The sequence below is a fragment of the Trifolium pratense genome, linkage group LG6 (genome assembly GCF_020283565.1).
Source record: "Trifolium pratense cultivar HEN17-A07 linkage group LG6, ARS_RC_1.1, whole genome shotgun sequence".
In the NCBI taxonomy this organism is placed as follows: Eukaryota; Viridiplantae; Streptophyta; class Magnoliopsida; order Fabales; family Fabaceae; genus Trifolium; species Trifolium pratense.
The window spans coordinates 15,706,990-15,726,773 of NC_060064.1; positions in this window are offsets into that span (position 1 = coordinate 15,706,990).

The following is a 19,784-nucleotide window of genomic DNA, read 5'->3' on the forward strand; positions in this document are numbered from 1 at the left end:
AGCGATGTCTCTTATTTCTATGTACATGTGCGTAAAAAATATAACAATACAAAATGAATAGATGAAAACAAGTGAGAAACAAAACAAATAAGTAATTATATTTTGCAAAAATAATATAATTTTGCAACATTTTATGCGATTAATATATTTTTGTCAGTTGAGCTACAATTTGTGGATATTTAAATATATTTGTGTATATGTAAATATAATAAGTTATTTGATAAATAATAATAGATACATAAATATTGTCAAAATAAAAAATACATAATATAATAGGATTTCATAAAAATAAAATAAAACAATAAGGGTTAAAATATACAATCTCTTTGTATTTCAATGATATATAATATTCAATTTCACGTGACATGCATGATTCAAAGAGTCATATTTAATACGTAAAAAAAAATATGTTATTTTTTACAAAATATATATTGATGAGCATATAGTTGTTGTGTTATTTATTATTGAAATGCATCACTATAGTCATATTTAACTAATTAATGAGAATGATAGAAAATCAAATAAGTGTGAATTATCTAGTATTTACAATTTATTTTTAATTTAAAATTTCGAAATTGTTTTCATAACACTTCAATTTCTAAATTAAAAATAAACTTATATTAAAAATTCTTTAATTAATATTCATAACATTTAAATTTCTAAATTAAAATAAAATTATTAATTTCATATTATTTTAAAAATCAAACAAGTTAAAATAAATATATTATATATTTTTATTTTAATATAAGATAAACTCTACAATTTTACAAGTTGAATCTATGTTTCGATTTCCCTTAGTTAAAATCAGTTGACATAAAAACTAGATTCTGAAAACCTTGATAAAGGGTGGTTACACCGTATGAAGATGAGCCAAATTTAATATTCATATAGTAAGTAATTTACACTAGGTGTACCGTTTAACATGACCTAATTATAAATTTGTATAAGTTGAAAAAAATAATTATTATCAAAATTATAATAATAATAATAATAATAATAATAATAATAATAAAAATCATCTAAATATAATATATTGATGTAAATATGTGTTTATACATTTCGAAAAACTTCTCTATCCACCATATATTTGAAATTACATTAGTATATTACAACAAATCAATAACCCAACAACTAAAGAAATCTAGAGTAAACTATCAACAAAATTAATACTAATCACTAAGTAAGAGAATGCAAGAATATGTATGTACGCAAAAAAAGAAAAAAGAATCCAAGAATAAGACTAAAATAATTAGAAAATTTCTTTAGCCAAAAAATAATAATTAGTTAGACAATTAATAAATTGACTGAGATTTTAATGTGGATGATTATTTACAAAAAAGAAAAATAAAAAAAAAACTTGAAAAGTAAAAAAAAAACTCCACCTAAAATCTTAATCAAATTTTAGTAGACAATGTGAAGAATATTATTTACAATAAAAACTTGAAAATTTACAAAAAAAAAAAAAAAAAACTTGAAAAGTCATCTATATAAATGTTATTGATGTGAGTATATGAAGAGTACATAATAATGACAATGATATAATATAAGAAAGTGATGTGACATTGTTGAGTGATTTAATTGGATGTAAGTGGCTTATGTGGATTAGGGTTAGATTAGTGGTTCCACAACTATTTAGGAATTATATATATAGATATAGATATAAAAACAATAAAGTTAAAGAGTCAAAATTACTATGTACCCAAAAAAAAGAGTCAAAATTACTATTTTTTAGATTTAAAGTGCCAAAATTGCACAATCGTTAACTTGAATTAAAGTTAGTCAAAGTCTATTACACAATTGCCAAAATAAAAAAAAAATTTCGAGAAAATATCGAAAACTTTTTTCCGAAAAAATCAAAAACTTTTTTTCCAAAAAATAATAATAATAATATAATACTGACAATACATCATATTATTATGATATACACATTTAATCCAATTCATAAAACTTGTGTGCATTGGTGAGAGACTTATCATGGTCTCCCACCCTAAAATCCCCCTCCTAAAGATAGGATGAAACTAGCAATAACAAGTGACATGAACATTTCCCACCATATATGAGTAAATTAACCGACTTCCCCCACCATAAATTGCACCATCACATCATTGGGATTTAATTGGAGGGTTTGTAATTTGAATCAACGGCAAAATAATGATGGTAGTATGGTACATATATGATTAAAATTCAAAACTATGGACACATCATGTACGGATCCAGTAATCTATAAAACGGGGGTCAGAATAACTAAATAACAAATATTAAATAAATAATAATTATAATAGTATTTAAATATACTCAATAAAAAATAAAAAATACATCACATTGTTTATCTAAATTGTACACGACATTGCTCTATATCATAAAATTCATCGACAACTGAATTTGTATTAAATTTTTTAGCAATTCTTCTCTTGGTGTAAGTAATCACATAATTAGTTTGAAATTCATTTTCTATCTTGTTTCTCAACCTATTTTTCACAATCTTCATAGAAAAAAATAATCTCTCACTTGTAGCAAACAATCAGAAATAACTTAATTGAATTTGGACTTTAATAGTGTATAATATATATTATCAAAATATTTTAAAGTAAATTATTACAATTACTATGTTGTGGGTACATGTTTTGCACCAAACTACCAATCTTTAAACACATATCTCAAATATCAATTTATGTGTATATATGTATCAAGAACAAGTATATGAAAAGAAAAAAAATACGATAAGAGGGGAGCCTCAGCCCCTACTTGCCCCCCTATGTTCGTCCCTGCACATCAATGTGAGTGTTTTGATGGATATGGATCATCTTCCTGGGTACATGTACATGTGAAAAAGAAAAAAAGTCGAGCTAAGGTTAAAAAAAGAAAGTGAGAACAATTTCTATCCAAAAATAAGGAAAAATGTACTATTTTATTCCAAAATTTTAGTTGTTTAGAGTTTTGTACATGAATTAAGAAATAGTAAATATTAATAAGTTAAGTCTTTTTTACCCTTTACTTTATTAAAAAAGAAAAAATTTATTTGTTGATTGCTTTAATTTTTATAATAGTATAAATGGTAAAACATCATTAATTGTACCTTGATTTCTTAAAAAAATCAAAATTTTGGGATAAAACTAAAAAGAAAAAAAGACAAAAAATTTGGGACGGGGAGTATCATTTATAGATATTCCATTCTAGTAATTCCAAAGAATGAGATGAATTTAGAATGGACCAAAACCCTCTCCGAGGACCGCGGTTTAATGAATATATTTTATAAGTGTAAGTTAATTTATATTACGTCTAATAGATATCATCTATTTTTTCACATTATATCATATGTGAATGCAATGAGGTAATTTAGCAAAATGCACGGTTGTTATTAGATGACCGAGTAAAATAATTGTACATTATCAATATATATCTACTTTCTCTATTTTCACAATTGATGTAGTTCAGTGCAAATATGTGCCATTTAATATTTTGACATTTGAACAATATGCTGAAAAAATATAATGTATGACTGAGATACATTCACATGAGAGAGAATCTCCTTCCGAATATCCTAAGTTAGAATATATACTCCCTCCGTCCCAAAATATAAGGGAAAATTGGTCAACAAAAATTGATGTATTTAGTCCAAATTCTTAACCAAATACATCAATTTTCTTTGACCAATTTTTTCTTATATTTTGGGACGGAGGGAGTACTTTATATGTACCCAATAATATATATATATATATATAGTTTATGAGATGAAATTTAATAAAAATGCATAAACCGTTAATTTGGTAGATCAAAATAGTATATCAAATAATTTTTAATTTTTTAAAAATTTATATGATAATTTATATGATATAAAATTTCAATTTAACGGTTAATTTTATATTCGTTAAAAGGTTATTAATTAAACAACGATGTAATTGTCTTGTGAGCTTAGCTCAGTTGACAGAGACATATATTGCAGCATTATATATGCAGGGGGCCAGAGATTCAAAGCTCGGTCATCCCATTTATCCACCTTATCAAAATAATTACTAGTGTTTTTTATTTTATTTTTTTATAAAAAAAAAAGGTATGAATAATGCATTGTAATGGAATGGGCGCGCAAGTAATTAGCTAGTGTTGAGATGACACAACTATATGGAATATCTCATATCAGTTGTCACAGATGTCTGCATAATAATATATACAACTATGCCTATCTATGAGACTGAGACTATATGCTTAAAAAACCATCTTTAATGGGAAGGTAAAAAAGTTGATGATAGGGATTCCATAATAAGCGTGAAATATCATCTCCAGATAGTGAATATGTTTTTCCAAAGGTGGGAACTTGGCTACCCATCACATAAAATTGGGTCACCAGCCCATCCTATATGTCTTAAATATATTGGTTTAAAAATGTGTCATTAAAAAGATTAATAAAGCATTTAATTATGCAGTATTACTATTTATAATTACAAATTTACCCCATTTTAATTAATGCATATCCTACAAAGTACAAACCGTATCCCCATAAGCTCTGCTTTGCAACTTTCAAAGCACAAACTGGAAACTGCAGCTTTATTGTGTTCTTTGTTACTCCCTCCGTCCCAAAAAGAATGACCCAGTTGACCGAAACACGCATGCCAATGCATAACTTTGGCGACTAATATCTTTAATTGTATAATAGTAAAAATTATAAAAAATTGATATTTTGAAAATACTCATCGAGACGAATCTAACAACATCTTATATGTTAATATTTATTTTTATTTATTAGTAGAAAAATATGGTCAAAACAATATATATGAATAGTGCATATATTCAAAATGGGTCATTCTTTTTGGGACGGAGGGAGTACTACTGTTTTTAATTTTTTTTATTTATCTTTTACTGTAGTACTAAGTATTTTTATAAACTTTCACTCAAAATGTAAAGTTTATATTATATTATAACTTTATTTATTATAAGAGATTAAAAAAATTTAACGTAAAAATATATGCATTAATAATGTTTTTTTTTTCTTTTTCGGTTACCATAATATTGATACAAAGTTTTCATCGTCATTGGCGATGGCTAATCTCCGTCAGAAAACGTATGAGGCATAGAAGATGAGTTCTCCCATTCTAACCGAATTTTTTTGGTATCCATGAGTCAGAACCTCTGACCATTTTTTTTTTTTTATAAGTCTCTGACCATATGCTTAAAGGGACCAAAACACTTACCACTTGAATCAATTTATTGTTGGTCGTAAACTTTTTTTCTTTTTTTCTAAGCACCGATAATGTACATTTTTTTTTAATAATCAAGCATGTGTTTATTTCAACTTAATTTTTTTTTTGTAAAATTATAAATATTAATATCAAGCAGTGATACCACATTTTAGGTTTGCTCATAGAATATCTATATTTTGGAATATGATCTAACCTGTTGATCAGAAAGGTTGAGGCCGGTCCGTTGAGCAAGCTTCCACACCGAAGGGGGGGTTTGTACCTGCAGGTGCTCCGATGCCTAAGTCAGCAAAGAGAACAAGGGAGATACAAGAGAAGAGAGAGAAAGTAAGGTATAGAATGATTCAGAATACCTGGCTCTCCTGTCTAGGAGAGCTTATATAATGCCCCCAGTGCTGGGCCAAAGGTTGGTCTATTGGGCCGGGATAACCGGCCCAATAGACTCAACTGCCAAGATAGTCCCTGTATCGTAGGGGAAGACCGTTATTTGCCTCTATCTTGGTTGGAGCCGTTCCGCTATTCGCGGGTAAGGGATAAGCTCCATGACAGCTGTGGTTGGATAAAGGAGCACATGTTAAACGTGCTGCTTAGCTGTTAAGCTACGTAGGAGTGGATCAACATGCGCGGATGTATGAGCACGTGGTTAACGTGGTGCTAACCCGTTAAGTCGAGCAGGACACGTCATTGGCTGACGTGTCGGGGAAGTCTCCCCTTATTGGGCTGTGCCCCAAATGTTGGGCAGAAGGGATTGGGCCAGCCCTTGGCCCAGTCCAGAACAGAATAAATGTCACATTTATATAATATAATTTAAAATATAAAATTGGTCTTATAAATATTCCCTCCGTCCTTTTTTATAAGAGTTAATTTGACTAAAATATACTACTTATTTATCTTGTTTTGACCGTAATTTTTTAATAACATTAGATGTAAATATTAGCGTATAAAATCTTGTTTAATTTGTTTGGATGAGTATTTTCAAAATTGATAGAGTATTATTTGTTTCGGGCCGACCAAAATCCAATACTACAAAGCTCCAATAAAGTAGTGAGGTGTATCGATTCTAATACATGTTACTAAGCATAAAGATGGTTTTAACGAATCAAGGTAGTACAACGATGGCGCCGCCACTTACCTAGACAACCATCAACCCTTTGGCGCGGAGGAGAAGATCCAATACACGAAACAACTCGCCAGAAGGAAAGGGTAACACGTGGTGCGGAGTAGAGAACTCGTCTCACCACCAACAGTTCAATTACATCGCGGCAGAAGAAAAAAGGATATTGCGTGGTGTGGAGATGAAGGAGAGAGGTGCGACGAAGCAGAGTAGGCAATAGCTGAAGTAGAGAGGTCAAAAAATAAAAAATTTAATTAAGCATAATATTATTTAGACACTTAAAAAATACACATTATTTTATTTAAAAATTTTCACTTTTGGCTTTCACCGCCAGTTTAATTTGGTTCGGGGGTCAGTTCTGACATCAAGTGGTTTCAGCCCATCCGGATCACAGTTACGGGGGATCGAACATGGTTCTCCCTACCAAGTTCAGTGGCAATCATCATTGAACCAACCAACGATTGATTTCAAATTATTGTGACCACACAATGTAATTTTTCTGTAATCACTCTTCATCGTCATCGACAAGGATTTGTTTTGTCACACTTTTTTTGGGGTCGTCTAATATGAACTCGGTCTAAAAATGAATCTTTCTATTTTTAATAAATTTTAATAAAATATTATATTTATTCTCTATTTTGTTATCATTATAAAGTTTAGGGTTAAATAATTGGTCATTGTAAATATCTCAGATTTTTCTTTTAGTCCCAATAAAAAATTTCAGCAAATTTTAGTGCCCAAAAATATTTGACGTCAAAATTTTTAGTCTGTGCTTTTAAGCAACTCATGTGTACTCTTCATTTTTGTAAATGAGTTTTTGTATTTATGTTCATAATAATATTATAAGAATCTTTCTCATAAAAATTAATTAATTTTTAATAAAAGATGAATTAAATATGAATTCTTAAGCGTAAAAACTTAAAAATTCATATTAAAATCATCGCTGGTTAAAAAAAGAAAAATTTAACCTTTTGCAAGAGATATTTCTATAATGTACTAACATGACCACAAAAACAATTCAAAATTTCAAATGACACACATTAGTTGATATAAAAGTAGGACAAAAAATTGTGACGGAAAATATTTTTGAGACCAAAACTTGCTAAACAAATTTATAGAGACTAAAAAATAAAATTTGAGATATTATAGGACTAAATACATACAATTTTTTTTTTTTTTACTATTTGACTTGTTTAAGAGGTGCATATTAGACTCAATATTATTTTTTTCTTTCACTAAAAAAATGTGTACAATTGATTTTAAACACTTTTCTTGTAAATGGTATGTGTCACCGCCTAATTCCATTAAAAAAAAGTCACTATTTCGTTTAAATGGTGAAATTACAGTAACTTAATTGGAGATTGATTATAGGATTTGAGTTCGGTTCAAGTTCAACCACCTCAAAAGATTTTTTTTGAAAAATATCATATAGCCAACTACTCAGCACAACAAATACAATACTGTTAATTTTTATTATTTTTTTACTCAACAATATCAAAGTGGCACAATTTCAATTGTGCAAAGACCATATATATATATAAGATGCTTTTAGAAGGAAAAAAAACCATATATTATTTGATTAAAAAAATAAGAAAAGAAAAAAAAGAACATGTAAAATTAAACACCCACGAATTGACATTTAATCACTGTTAAATTAAGAATATTGCAACAATGTAAAAAAAAAAGAAAAAAAGTGAAAGAATGAAATGTGAAAAGGATAAAAGTAAAACATAAATCAGGGATAGATAAACAGGTTGTCAACATGGCATCGAAAATGAAAACTTACAATTAATTCATTTGGGTAAATTTGTAATTATTTAAAAGTATCATCACTAATTACTAAGCAAAAATATCATTACTATGTGTTGGACAACTCAGATGGGTCATAGTACCCATTCACTTAGAATGGGTAGATAAGAATTTGCCTTTTCCAAATGAAGACCACATCTAGTCTAGTTATAGAGACGTACTACCTATAGATGCATGTTTTTATCAACGAGTGGTTGAAGTCAAGTCTTAAGAAAATGATAAATTTTTAGGCTTAATTAATAAAATGGTCCCTTAAAGATATTTTTGGTTTCAGATTGGTCCCTTAAAGAAAAAATGTCTGAATAGGTCCCTTAAAGGCATCTCTATTAATCAGTTTGGTCCCTAAAAAAGGTCTGAATAGGACCACACTGATTAACAGATATGTCTTTAAGGACCTATTCAGACTTTTTTTTCTTTAAGGGACCTACTCGGACCATTTTTTCTTTAAGGGACCAATTGATGTTGGTGTTGTTAGGTTACATGGCATTTTTGTTGTTGTTGGTATCTCTTCTTTTCTGTTCCATCGTTGAATTGAAGTAAGTCTGTAGGTAAATGTTTGTTTGGTTTGAGTGACTGACTATCAAGCATTGTTATAGGGTTTTTGAGGTGGGGGTCGTCCTTTGCTATCCGGATATGAACTTTAAGCGGTTTTTCATGTTTCATACTGCTCACTTCACTTAACCATTGATGGGATATTAAGTAAAACCTTTTTTGTATACATACATAAATCATTAAAGCAATATTAAAACCCATAATTGTCATAAAGCTTACCATTATCGTCTCGTGAGCTTAGTTCAGTTGGTAAAGATATTGCATTATATAAGCAGGGACCGTGATTCGAATCTCTTATACCCTATGGCAGAGCCAGAAAATTGATAAAGCCCGGACAAAATCTCAGTTTTGCACTAAAAAATTTCAATTTTGAAAAACAAAACTTAGTTTTGTCCAAAATTAATCAATTATAATCTCAGTTTTGCTCAAAACTAACCCCTAAATTACCCAAAAAAATTTATCGAACCCGGGCTTGCCAGACTATAGATTGGCCCCCGGAATACTCCACTTATTTTCCACTTAAAAGTAGAATTTCTATAGCTATTAGACTATTTAACAAATAAAAAAAAAACCTTATGATCACACTTTCTGAACCCTCTCAAAGTGTGTGTGTGTGTGTGATCAACAATGCTCGTACAATTGGTTGATCGATGTTGAGCGATATATAAGTGAAAGTGAGTGTGCAAGATGAGTTTCAATGAAAATAATATATAACAAAAAAACAAATAATTAAACATCAATTCATAATTCAAACAGTGCACCAAAAATCTCATAAACTTCTTTTGCATATATGCTTATGTCTTCATCAAGATTAAGATTGGTGCTTCCATCCATATGGAGTTGGACCTCTATTTTTGGGACCTCAAAAAATTTATTATATTGTAGTAGACCTCCAAAATAAATGAAAAGGATCATTACAAAAAGGTCATTTTAAAAAAATATAAAAATTAGAAGGTTCAGTTCAAAGTTAAAGGTCCATTGGTGGTTCTAAAATGTGAACAAAAGAGTACCGAATTAAAAAAGGGAAAACTAAATTCAATGTTTGTTTAATTGTTCAATTTTTCTTTGTTTCTAATTGCTAATTTATTATTTTTCTTTGTTAATTTGTGATTTTATTTTAAATTTGTCTCTTAATCTTTCATTTAAAGATCAATTTTTACCATTCGAGACCGAACTTCCAAATAATCTGAGCGTTGCTAAAAATTTGTTCACCGGCCACCACATCAGCCTCTTCTCCATATAGAGGGGATATACACTAAGCTTCCTATAGATGATAACATGAGAAATTCTTTTCCCCTCCCTTCAAGACTCTTTTTTCCCTTCGAAAAGTTTTTTTTGCCCTTTCAAAAAAATTTAGAACATATTTTTTGAATTTGTTTTGCCGTTAAAAATAACATTTTACACTAAAATAAACGGAAAATATTTTCCAAATTTTTTATGTATTGATAAAAAAATCTTTCCAGAAGAGAAAAAATAGTTTTTGAAGGAAGAGAATTTTTTGGATAACAATTAACATACATGGGCTCACAAGAGCTATCAAGAGCTCTAATTTAGAAATTGGTTTGGAAAAAAAGGTTCGCTATCAAGAGATATAAGTGGTGCATTTTCTTTGTGATATTGATTTTCCTCCTTACATATGATTATCAACGTGTTAATACATATTATTCAACATGTCTATTAGGCACTTCTACATCACAGGATCAATTTGCATGGTAGGGGACAATTTTTTTAATGTCATATTGTTGTTAGTATGTTTATTGTTAGGTTAATCTTTTAATTCTAATTTTTAAGTGTATTTTAAGTTTGTAGTGAATTTGATGAACTACAATAGAATATTATAATTTTATAAAAATTACTTTTTAGAACCTCTAAAAAAAAATTCTAAAAATTACACTACCATAATAATTTTAAAAATTTAATATAATATCAAACATACACTTAATCACACAATAGAAATAAAAAATGAATGTAACCAAAAAAAAAAGAAATAAAAAATGAAAATCGACAAGATGTAGTTCTCATTCATAAATAAAGCCACTTTATAATTAAAGTAGAATAGTGCATTATCCTATAACTTTGTTGTTTGATTTGATTGCAACTTACACCTTATCACTTCACAAACAATTATTTTGAATTATCCTAGCCATTAATTAATTGATGGATCAATTGATTTATGGTTTTTTAAGAAATCTAGTGGTTGAATAAATGAGTGTACCAAAATTTAAACTAAATTCTTACATATTATATACTATATAATGAGCCAATTATTTTTTAGCTTATATGAAAAATAGCTTATGCAAATAAATAAATTTTTATGTTAATTCATAAGTTCTACATTCAGAAACTACCTATCAACGTATTCAATAAATTAAGATCCTCCCGTAAAGATTTCGCAACATCCTAAGTAAGCCCTCCTTACAATACTCATCCCTATTAAGAACTCAAACAAACCTACTATCCTCTGACAAAGCACTTTGAAACCCTAACCACCTAAAAATGGAGTATCACAGCCTAGAGGGAAACATTGCAAGTTAGGAACATGTGCTCCACTGACTCAATTGAATTTCCACGGAACACACAAACAGTATATACTATAATCTCAAGAAAACTCATTCAATGATATCAATGCCAAACAAAGGAATGTAATATACTTGAATTTGACAAAAATAGTCAAAACCAAATAACAATCCAAGACCTCAATTTATCAAAATCAAACATATGGTGTTGTATTTAATTTTAAAACTATTTTTAGAAAATTGAACAAATTAAGAGTTAAGAGATTGGAATTTTTGTCCTCGCACAACCACATAAGAATTTTTTACTCAAAGTATAAATTATCTTGTGTCAAAAAAAGTATAAATTATCTAAAATATTAAAATAATATTTTATCCACTAAATATATAATACAAACGGATTATCCAATGTCTTAAAAATTTAAAGTTGGTACATTTTCCTATAAATCAGACAGAAAAATCTCCAAAATATTTTTTTATAATGAAAGATCGGAGATAACTCATAAGTCATAATGTGCTTGATTAAAATTCAAAGTAAATAATTATTTTTACACATTTTGACTTTATAATATTGGTGAGTGCGGTAAAATATTTCTGAAATTGTAGAATCTCAAATATGAATAGAAAGCAGCTACTAGTACTACTGCTACTATTGGAGAGTAAAAATCATCATATCATGGACAGTTTTTTTTTCTTGTATTGGATAATGCAGACAATATATATTGTGCAGAATTTAACACATTTATAGAAACCCTCTCATGACACGTTTCGAAGTTAGGATGGCTGTAAGTCTAAGATATTAATCTCAAATGATGCAAACATCACTTTTGTGTCTAATAAATGAATGACAAGTTACACCCAAGTCAAGGTCTATACTTGCCTCCATTGTTTTGATTCAATCTAGCACGTGAACTGATAACGATACTTCACAAATGGAATCTCTAGACTAGATATCAGCTGGAAGGCTTCTATATTGATGAAAGAAAATTAGTTTTTTTTTTATGAGATGGAAAAAAAACAGACAACACAAGAACAAAAAGAGAAAAAAAAAAAAAAACTAAGCTTTTGGACGAGCAACACCCATAACATTAGCCATCAATACGAGACTGAGTTGAGGAGGACAACTATTCCAAATAAAATAAACTGGTGGGATTTTTTTTTTTTAAGCAAAAAATTGTGGAAATTGATCAACTTCATTTGTTATGAGCAGCAGTGGAGTAAAAAGTTGCAGCAGTGGAGTTGGACTTTATTTTTGTTATGAGCAGTACGTCCAGTTGGCATTTGGCAATAATTTCTAACAGTGGTAAATATTGAGAAGGAAAATAAATTCTATTTTCATTTTACTTGTTAATAAGGAGATATAAAACTCGTATACATTTTTTTAAAACAATGATAATAGTAAAAAAATGTTTTTATTAATTTAAAAATTACCCACATTATTCATAAGTATCATTTTATTTTCTTTCCACCACAATGGTTCATTTTGAGAGTCTCAATATTCTTATTAATAAATACATTAAATATTATTGGAATATTGTAAAATATTCCAACACTAAATACATTAAATTCACAATGAATCTAAAAAATAAAGTTTATCTTATATTAAAAACGAAAGGGAGTATCACACAAAATATATATTTAAATTATCTGAAAATTTGTGGATATATAAATGCTTTTGGATGTAGATGTTAGCCTATAATTTTTCAAGTTTTCAACTATATGCATAAAGATGACTTCGATATATATCGACTTCAATTAATGTTTGGTGTTTTTTTTTTTAGTATTTTCCACAGGATATGTATACTACGTACTATGTAGATGAAATTCATGTGTGAAGAAGATGCAACAAGCTTTTGATTCCACTACTGGTATACCCTTGTGATGATCACGTGGATTAGTCCCTACATGAATCAATTTTCCTCCTCTTATTAAGATGTCAGGCTTGGCCCTAAAGTTGTTCTCAGTTCATGTCTACATCGGCACCAAGAAGCAAACACTTTCATAAGACAGAACATGATCATTATCGTTCTACGAGATTGAAGCCAATCACATTAATCTATCCTCATCACACGTGTCACATAAGTACTCATTTGTTTGATCAACTTTTGTTTTTAACCCTTCGATTTCGAGACAAGAAATATTTATAATATTTCAGAGTTCGGAAAAAAAAATGTAAAGTCTGTTTAAGAATTGTTTTAATATGTCATCACCATGCAAATTCACATATGTATATGTTGTGCCACGTGTGAGGCGAGTTAAGTCTTACATTGCTTATAAAAATGGAAGTTGAATAATTTATAAGTGAGACGACTCATAAACTTAGTGTCTTAGGCCGGTTTTGGGTAAAAATTTGGTGTCCAACTGATCACTTATATAGTTGCTCTTAGACTCAATGTAGATGATCTCCCTGATTGTCCTCTCGTGTCCCAACAATATATGATTAATTGTTAATCAAGAAAATGCATAACATATAAGTATTGGACCACATTATCACAACATGCATGGAGTTGGATCCTCCCTGCACATGTTTTCATATCTCACCTTTTTTTCTAATCAAACAGTTGATTGACCCAAAAAAAATGAAGAAAAGAGAAAAAAAAAATGAGCAAATTGCTAAAATTATAGTAGAATGAATAACATATGAGAAAAGATTTTGAAGATGATCTTCATCCAATATGCATGGGGTGGATTCATTGCTTAATTTTATTTTTATAATGTGTACTATGGTTACAATCAATATGTGTGTGTAATGATGAGAGTTGAGTTCCAAATTTACAATAGAGATTACAAAATTAGGGCATGGCAAAAGGACTAAAATTTTAATAATATTAAGGGTAAATAGGGTTTTACCCCCTGCAAAATAGGCCAGTTTTGCGTTACTCCCTGCAAATTTTTTTTTCGTGATTACCCCCCTGTAAAATGAAGATTCCATTATTTACCCCCCTCAGTCGATAACATGGATGCTGACTGGACAAAAATGATGACGTGGCACGTACAAGTGGAATTAATTTATTTTATATTTATTTTTTTATTGTCAATTCATTAATGAATGTATAATTATTATTTTTTTAATTAAAAAAAAACTGAAAAAAAAGAAGAAAAAAACGATAGTAATTGAGGTTGAAGGTTCATCTTCTTCAATAGTTGTGATTATAGAAGATAAATAATTTAGGGTTGTTAATAAGATGTGAAATTTGAGAGAAATTTGGGTAAGAAGATTTTGTTGATTGTGTAGGATTTGATTTGTGATTACACCGAGAAGAAGAACAAGAATGTTTATAAATAAATTCCATTAACAATTTTTTTTAATATTAAGTTATTTATCTACGTGGCACAAAAACTTTAATAAAAAATGAATGAAAAGCCACACATGCATCCCACGTCATCAATTTTGTCCAGTCAACATCCATGTTGTCGACTGAGGGGGGTAAATGATGGAATCTTCATTTTACAGGGGGGTAATCACAAAAAAAAAATTTGCAGGGGGTAACGCAAAACTGACCTATTTTGCGGGGGGTAAAACCCTATTTACCCTAATATTAATAGCATAATTTGATACAAAAATATTACTCCATATCTAGTAAAAAACAAAAACAAAAAGTAAATCCAAAATTAGCATAAGAAATTAGCTAAATTATCAAGGAATAATATAGATTTGATCACCTAATTACAAATGTGTATGAACTCCTATTTATATGTATGCAAGCTGCATAATTTACACTCTACTGATACTAACATATATGCCCAAATGTGTGAGAACTAAATTTCACAATTATAAGAATAATCAATTAAAAAGATATAAAAATCAAGTTTAAAAATCAAGTTTCAACAATTTTATTTAAACTTTCAAGAAAACTCCTAATTAAATAGAAAAAAAAGTATCATTTGAAATAATAAATTCCTCAACAAGTTCATTTTTACCAAAATTCTCCTACAAGTTTTAAACGCAACAAAATACTAGTAATCTTTCCTTCCATATCTGTTTAAAGTCTCTTTAACTTTACTTCTAATTATCAAACTCTCTAATTAATCGTCCTTAAACTTAAAAATCCTCGTTAATACAATGTAACTACAAATTGAAGCTTTTAGTTTTAACGATGAAAATACATTAAAATGCGAGAATGAGTTGTCAACCGCGACTTCAAACACATGCTTAGTAGGTAGATTACTTTTAGAGTAGCTAGGTCCCCATAAATTTGTGTCTCCTGACCTCTCACAACACTAAACTCTAACAGGAAGAGGCTTACGGTAGGGGCCGGTCCGGCAAACACTCTCTAAAACCAAACCTGACAAGAGTGACTTCAGATTAAGTACATAGTCATCTTCATGGGACCTCAAAGCCTCTAGGTCAAATTGTACTCTATGATCATCAACCCCAATCCGTGTCATGTAGGTCCATCAAAAATATTTCCACATATTAAATATGTAGAATGAAGTTAGTTACATATTTCTCTATCCCAAAAATAACCAAAGTACTGGTCAATACGTCAGGTAATAAAGTAAGCACATTGTAAGATCCATATTGTGAGTGAGATGCACTGAATAGATTTGAAGATGTATAAAAACTAAAAAGACTAAACAACAAAATATTGTTGGGTCATTGACATGGGAGATTATCCACGTTCGATTTAAGATATAATAAAATTGGACATAAATCATTAGGTTTAGTTTAGTGATGAAAAATTTATATAAATATAAGTAAATTGGTATGCACTGAATAAGAGACTTAATTGAAGATATATAATCAGCACCGGCCCAACAAGTTTAGGAGTTTAAAGTAAATTTTATAATGAGATCATCGAAAAATTAATACTAAGTTTAAAAATTATAATTAAATTTTGTTTTAGTATGAAATTTGAACTTAAACCTTAGAAGATGATACTCTCTTGACCAAATATGTTAAGCTAAATATATTATCTAGACTAAATATTTTGGGGCCTTTTTTGTCAAAAAGTTTGAGGCCTAAAATTCTTTCTTAGATCACTTGGCCTTTGGATTGATCCTGTATATAAAAAAGAATATCAGTTATTTGAAAATTGAAATATAAATATAATATTGTATGTGAGGCTTAGTGTTACGGTGGACCATCTTCACAAGTGGTCCACCATAGATTAGTGCTTAAAATTATCAGAAATTATTTTTAATGAATATCGACAATATTTTTTAAGATAAAAAATCGCAACTCTTTTAGTGTTTACGATTCAAATAATGACATGATTGAAATCAGTTTAATTAAGGTTATGTTTTTACTTTTCGTTGTTTTAGTCAAACTGGATCAATTAAGTCATAATTTTAGTCATAAAAATATGAATGATCATTAACTTATACTTTCAAACAATAATATATGTCATCGTTGAAATTTTAAATATTTTTTAAGAATTGATTCATCATCAACCACTTGTAGGAGGGGTCCCTATTAGAATTTTCTATGCTTTATACTCTTTTTAAAAATACACACAAATAATATTTTACATTGTATATGGCCATAATTTTTTATGTTCAAACACCATCTAAAAACTATCAATAAATACTAACAAAACATTCCACTAATATGTACATGTACGTAGGTTCTTTCATCAGACTACATAAATTCAAATTTGATGGAGTTTCATTAACATTCTCATCAATAAAATGCATGAACATGTTTGAAAGATTAGTATTAAAACTTAAAAGTGTGTTTTTACTGGTGTTTTTTAAGATCATCATATAAACTTTCCTTTGTACTTGTAATAGTTGTAGAAATACAGCATCACACAACCACTACATTGTGAAATATGAAATATTGCAAGTGCTAAAAAATATCGTAGTATGTTAAAAAAAAAAATTTGTCGCTAAGTTTTTAAAAAATGTTAAACGGTGTATTTGAAGCAATAGTTAAGTATATTAATAAAAAATAACTATATAAAATTTGTACATTTAATGTCTTAAAAGTGTAAAAGAAAATACAAAATTTTAGTTTAGTCCAATCTGTGTTCGGTACTTTTTTTACTAATATTCTTTAAAGGCTGAAACCGACTAAATATTTGATGCTTTTATTTATTAAAATATGTGTTCATTTTACAAGTTCCAAAATAAAATTTCCTTTTAATATGCTTAACCAGTGCCACCAGTGCCCTGGGCACTGTTTATCATTTTTCGGTCATGCTAAACAGTGCTCCAGGGACACTTATTAAGCATACCAAAATTGGAAATAAAAGATAAAGTTAAAGTTGATAAGACAACTTTTTACATTTAAGGTATTAAATGCACAAGTTACAAGATAAAATTTTCATTTTAATATGTTTAACCATTGCCTCGAGACACTGTTTTAACATTTTGATTAGTTTATTAGTAGTCAAAACTGTTCCATTATATATGTTGATTTTATTTTATTTTTTTGGACAAGTTCCATATGTTTGTTTAGGGGCAAATGGACTTTTTACTACTTTTATTTCGCCCGCGCAAGAAATAGAATTAATTGAAAACATGATGACATCACCAACTTTAGATTACTTTCTCATGCAAGTGCAAGAATTCTTTCCCCGTGCTGTGCAAGACAAATATATCTTTTGTAATTAAAATCCTTTGTCAAACAAAATCCTAATTCATTGATCGTTAGTTGATTCAGTGGTAATTGATGTTGAACTTGGTAGGAAGGATCACAGTTGATCCTCACAACTACAATTGGGAGGGGATTGAAACTATTTGATGTCAGAATTGTTCGAACCAGATTAAACTGGTGGTGAAAGTAAAAAAATAAAATAATAATTATTCGTTTTTTATGTGCAAATTATATCATCAAAATCTCATTTAATTAAACTAAAATATTAGACTCAAATAGTTAATGACGAATTTGAGAAAATTCAAGTTTGATTTTTAGTGGAAATAATTTTGGTCGGACTTTACTTACTTCGCGTCTGAATTTTAGATTATCAGACCCCCTTTCCTAAAATCCAGATGGTTAATAAAAAAATAAAAAATCTCATTTAATTGACGAGATTGCATCTACTTCAATACTATATGATTAAACTTCATTAAAAAAAAATTCTATAATTAAACTCTATATATATTTATTAATTCATGCTAGTTCAGTTATTTGAGTATTTGGAAGCATGGCAAATCAAGTAGTTAACAAGCTGTCTCTTTATGAAAATTGTTTGGATGAATCTGTGTTTGGTTCTTGGTAGGAATAAATTTTTGCTAAATTTTACTTATCTCATAGTCAAACTTTAGATTATCGGGATCCTCTCCTGAAAACTAGAGAGTTAACACACAAAAAAAGGAAATATCACAATGATAAATTGTGGAACAATAATTATACATCGTAACAACAATGTCTATGCTAATGCGATTGATTTTTTGCATGATTGGTCTAATGTGCGAACTGTGTTTTAATACAACAAATAGGCGTGCTAATCCCACTTTGTTTAAGTGGAAAAACCATTTTTAGTTGCTTTCTCAAATAGTAACAATCGAGTAGGAAGTGCTTAAGAGATGAAAATGGTGTTTTTATACTTGCAAAAACTTATTGATTTGCACCAAAGTATGAGGTGCATATTGGTTGGGATCTATAGATTTTGAGCTAAGATTTGACAGAGTTTAGTGATTATTTGCAATTGTAAAAATATGATTATTTAATGAAGTTTATTATGAGACAGACAAATGTGGTTATCATGTTTTTATAAAGTTGACCTAACTTTCAATTATTGTCTAAGTATTGATCGACATACCAAATTGTATCCAACACATCTTGATTAATATTTAGACAATAGTTTACATTAACAATTCAAGATGTGAATGTCAAACTAGTTTAACTCGATCTCCCGTAACTGTGATCAGGAGGGGGCTGAAACCACTTGATGCCAGAACTGACCTCTGAACCAGATTAAATTGGTGGGGAAAAGAAAAAGAAAAAAAAAACTAGTTTAGACTAACAATTCAATGTCTAAGTATGAATGTCAAACTAGTTTACACTAACAATTCATTGTATTCCTTGAATTCATGTAACAAATAATATGGTAAAATATGATTAAACACATACATTCCTAAGGGCAAAATTAAAATTTGGTATAAAATTTAGACCAAATACATTAACTTTTGGTGACCTATTTTTACTTATATTTTGTTGACCCTTTTTTTTTTTGACCAAAATAAAAAATAAATAAATTTACCAACAACAAATTGATTCAAATGATAAAAATTTACTATTTCGTACAATGTTAATTTATAACTATTCAATAGCATTAAATTTAGTCAAAAAAGAAAAAACAGCATTAAATTTAGTAAAAAAAATATTAAATTTCATTTTATTTTTTGGTAAAAATTTTCATATTATTAACCAATCGTTAGTTGGTTCAGTGGTGATTGACGCTGAACTTGGTAGGGAGGATCACGGTTCGATCCCCCACAACTGCGATCGGGAGGGGGCTGGAACCACTTGATGCCAGAACTGACCCCCGTACCAGATTAAACTGGTGGTGAAAACAAAAAAAAATTCATATTATTTTACTTGTACTTTGTATATAGTATAACCAAATATACACATCATGATGTAACAAAAAAAAAATATACAAATGATGAAGAAATTGTTACCATTACAAAGTGCATCAAACACACCTCTAGGTT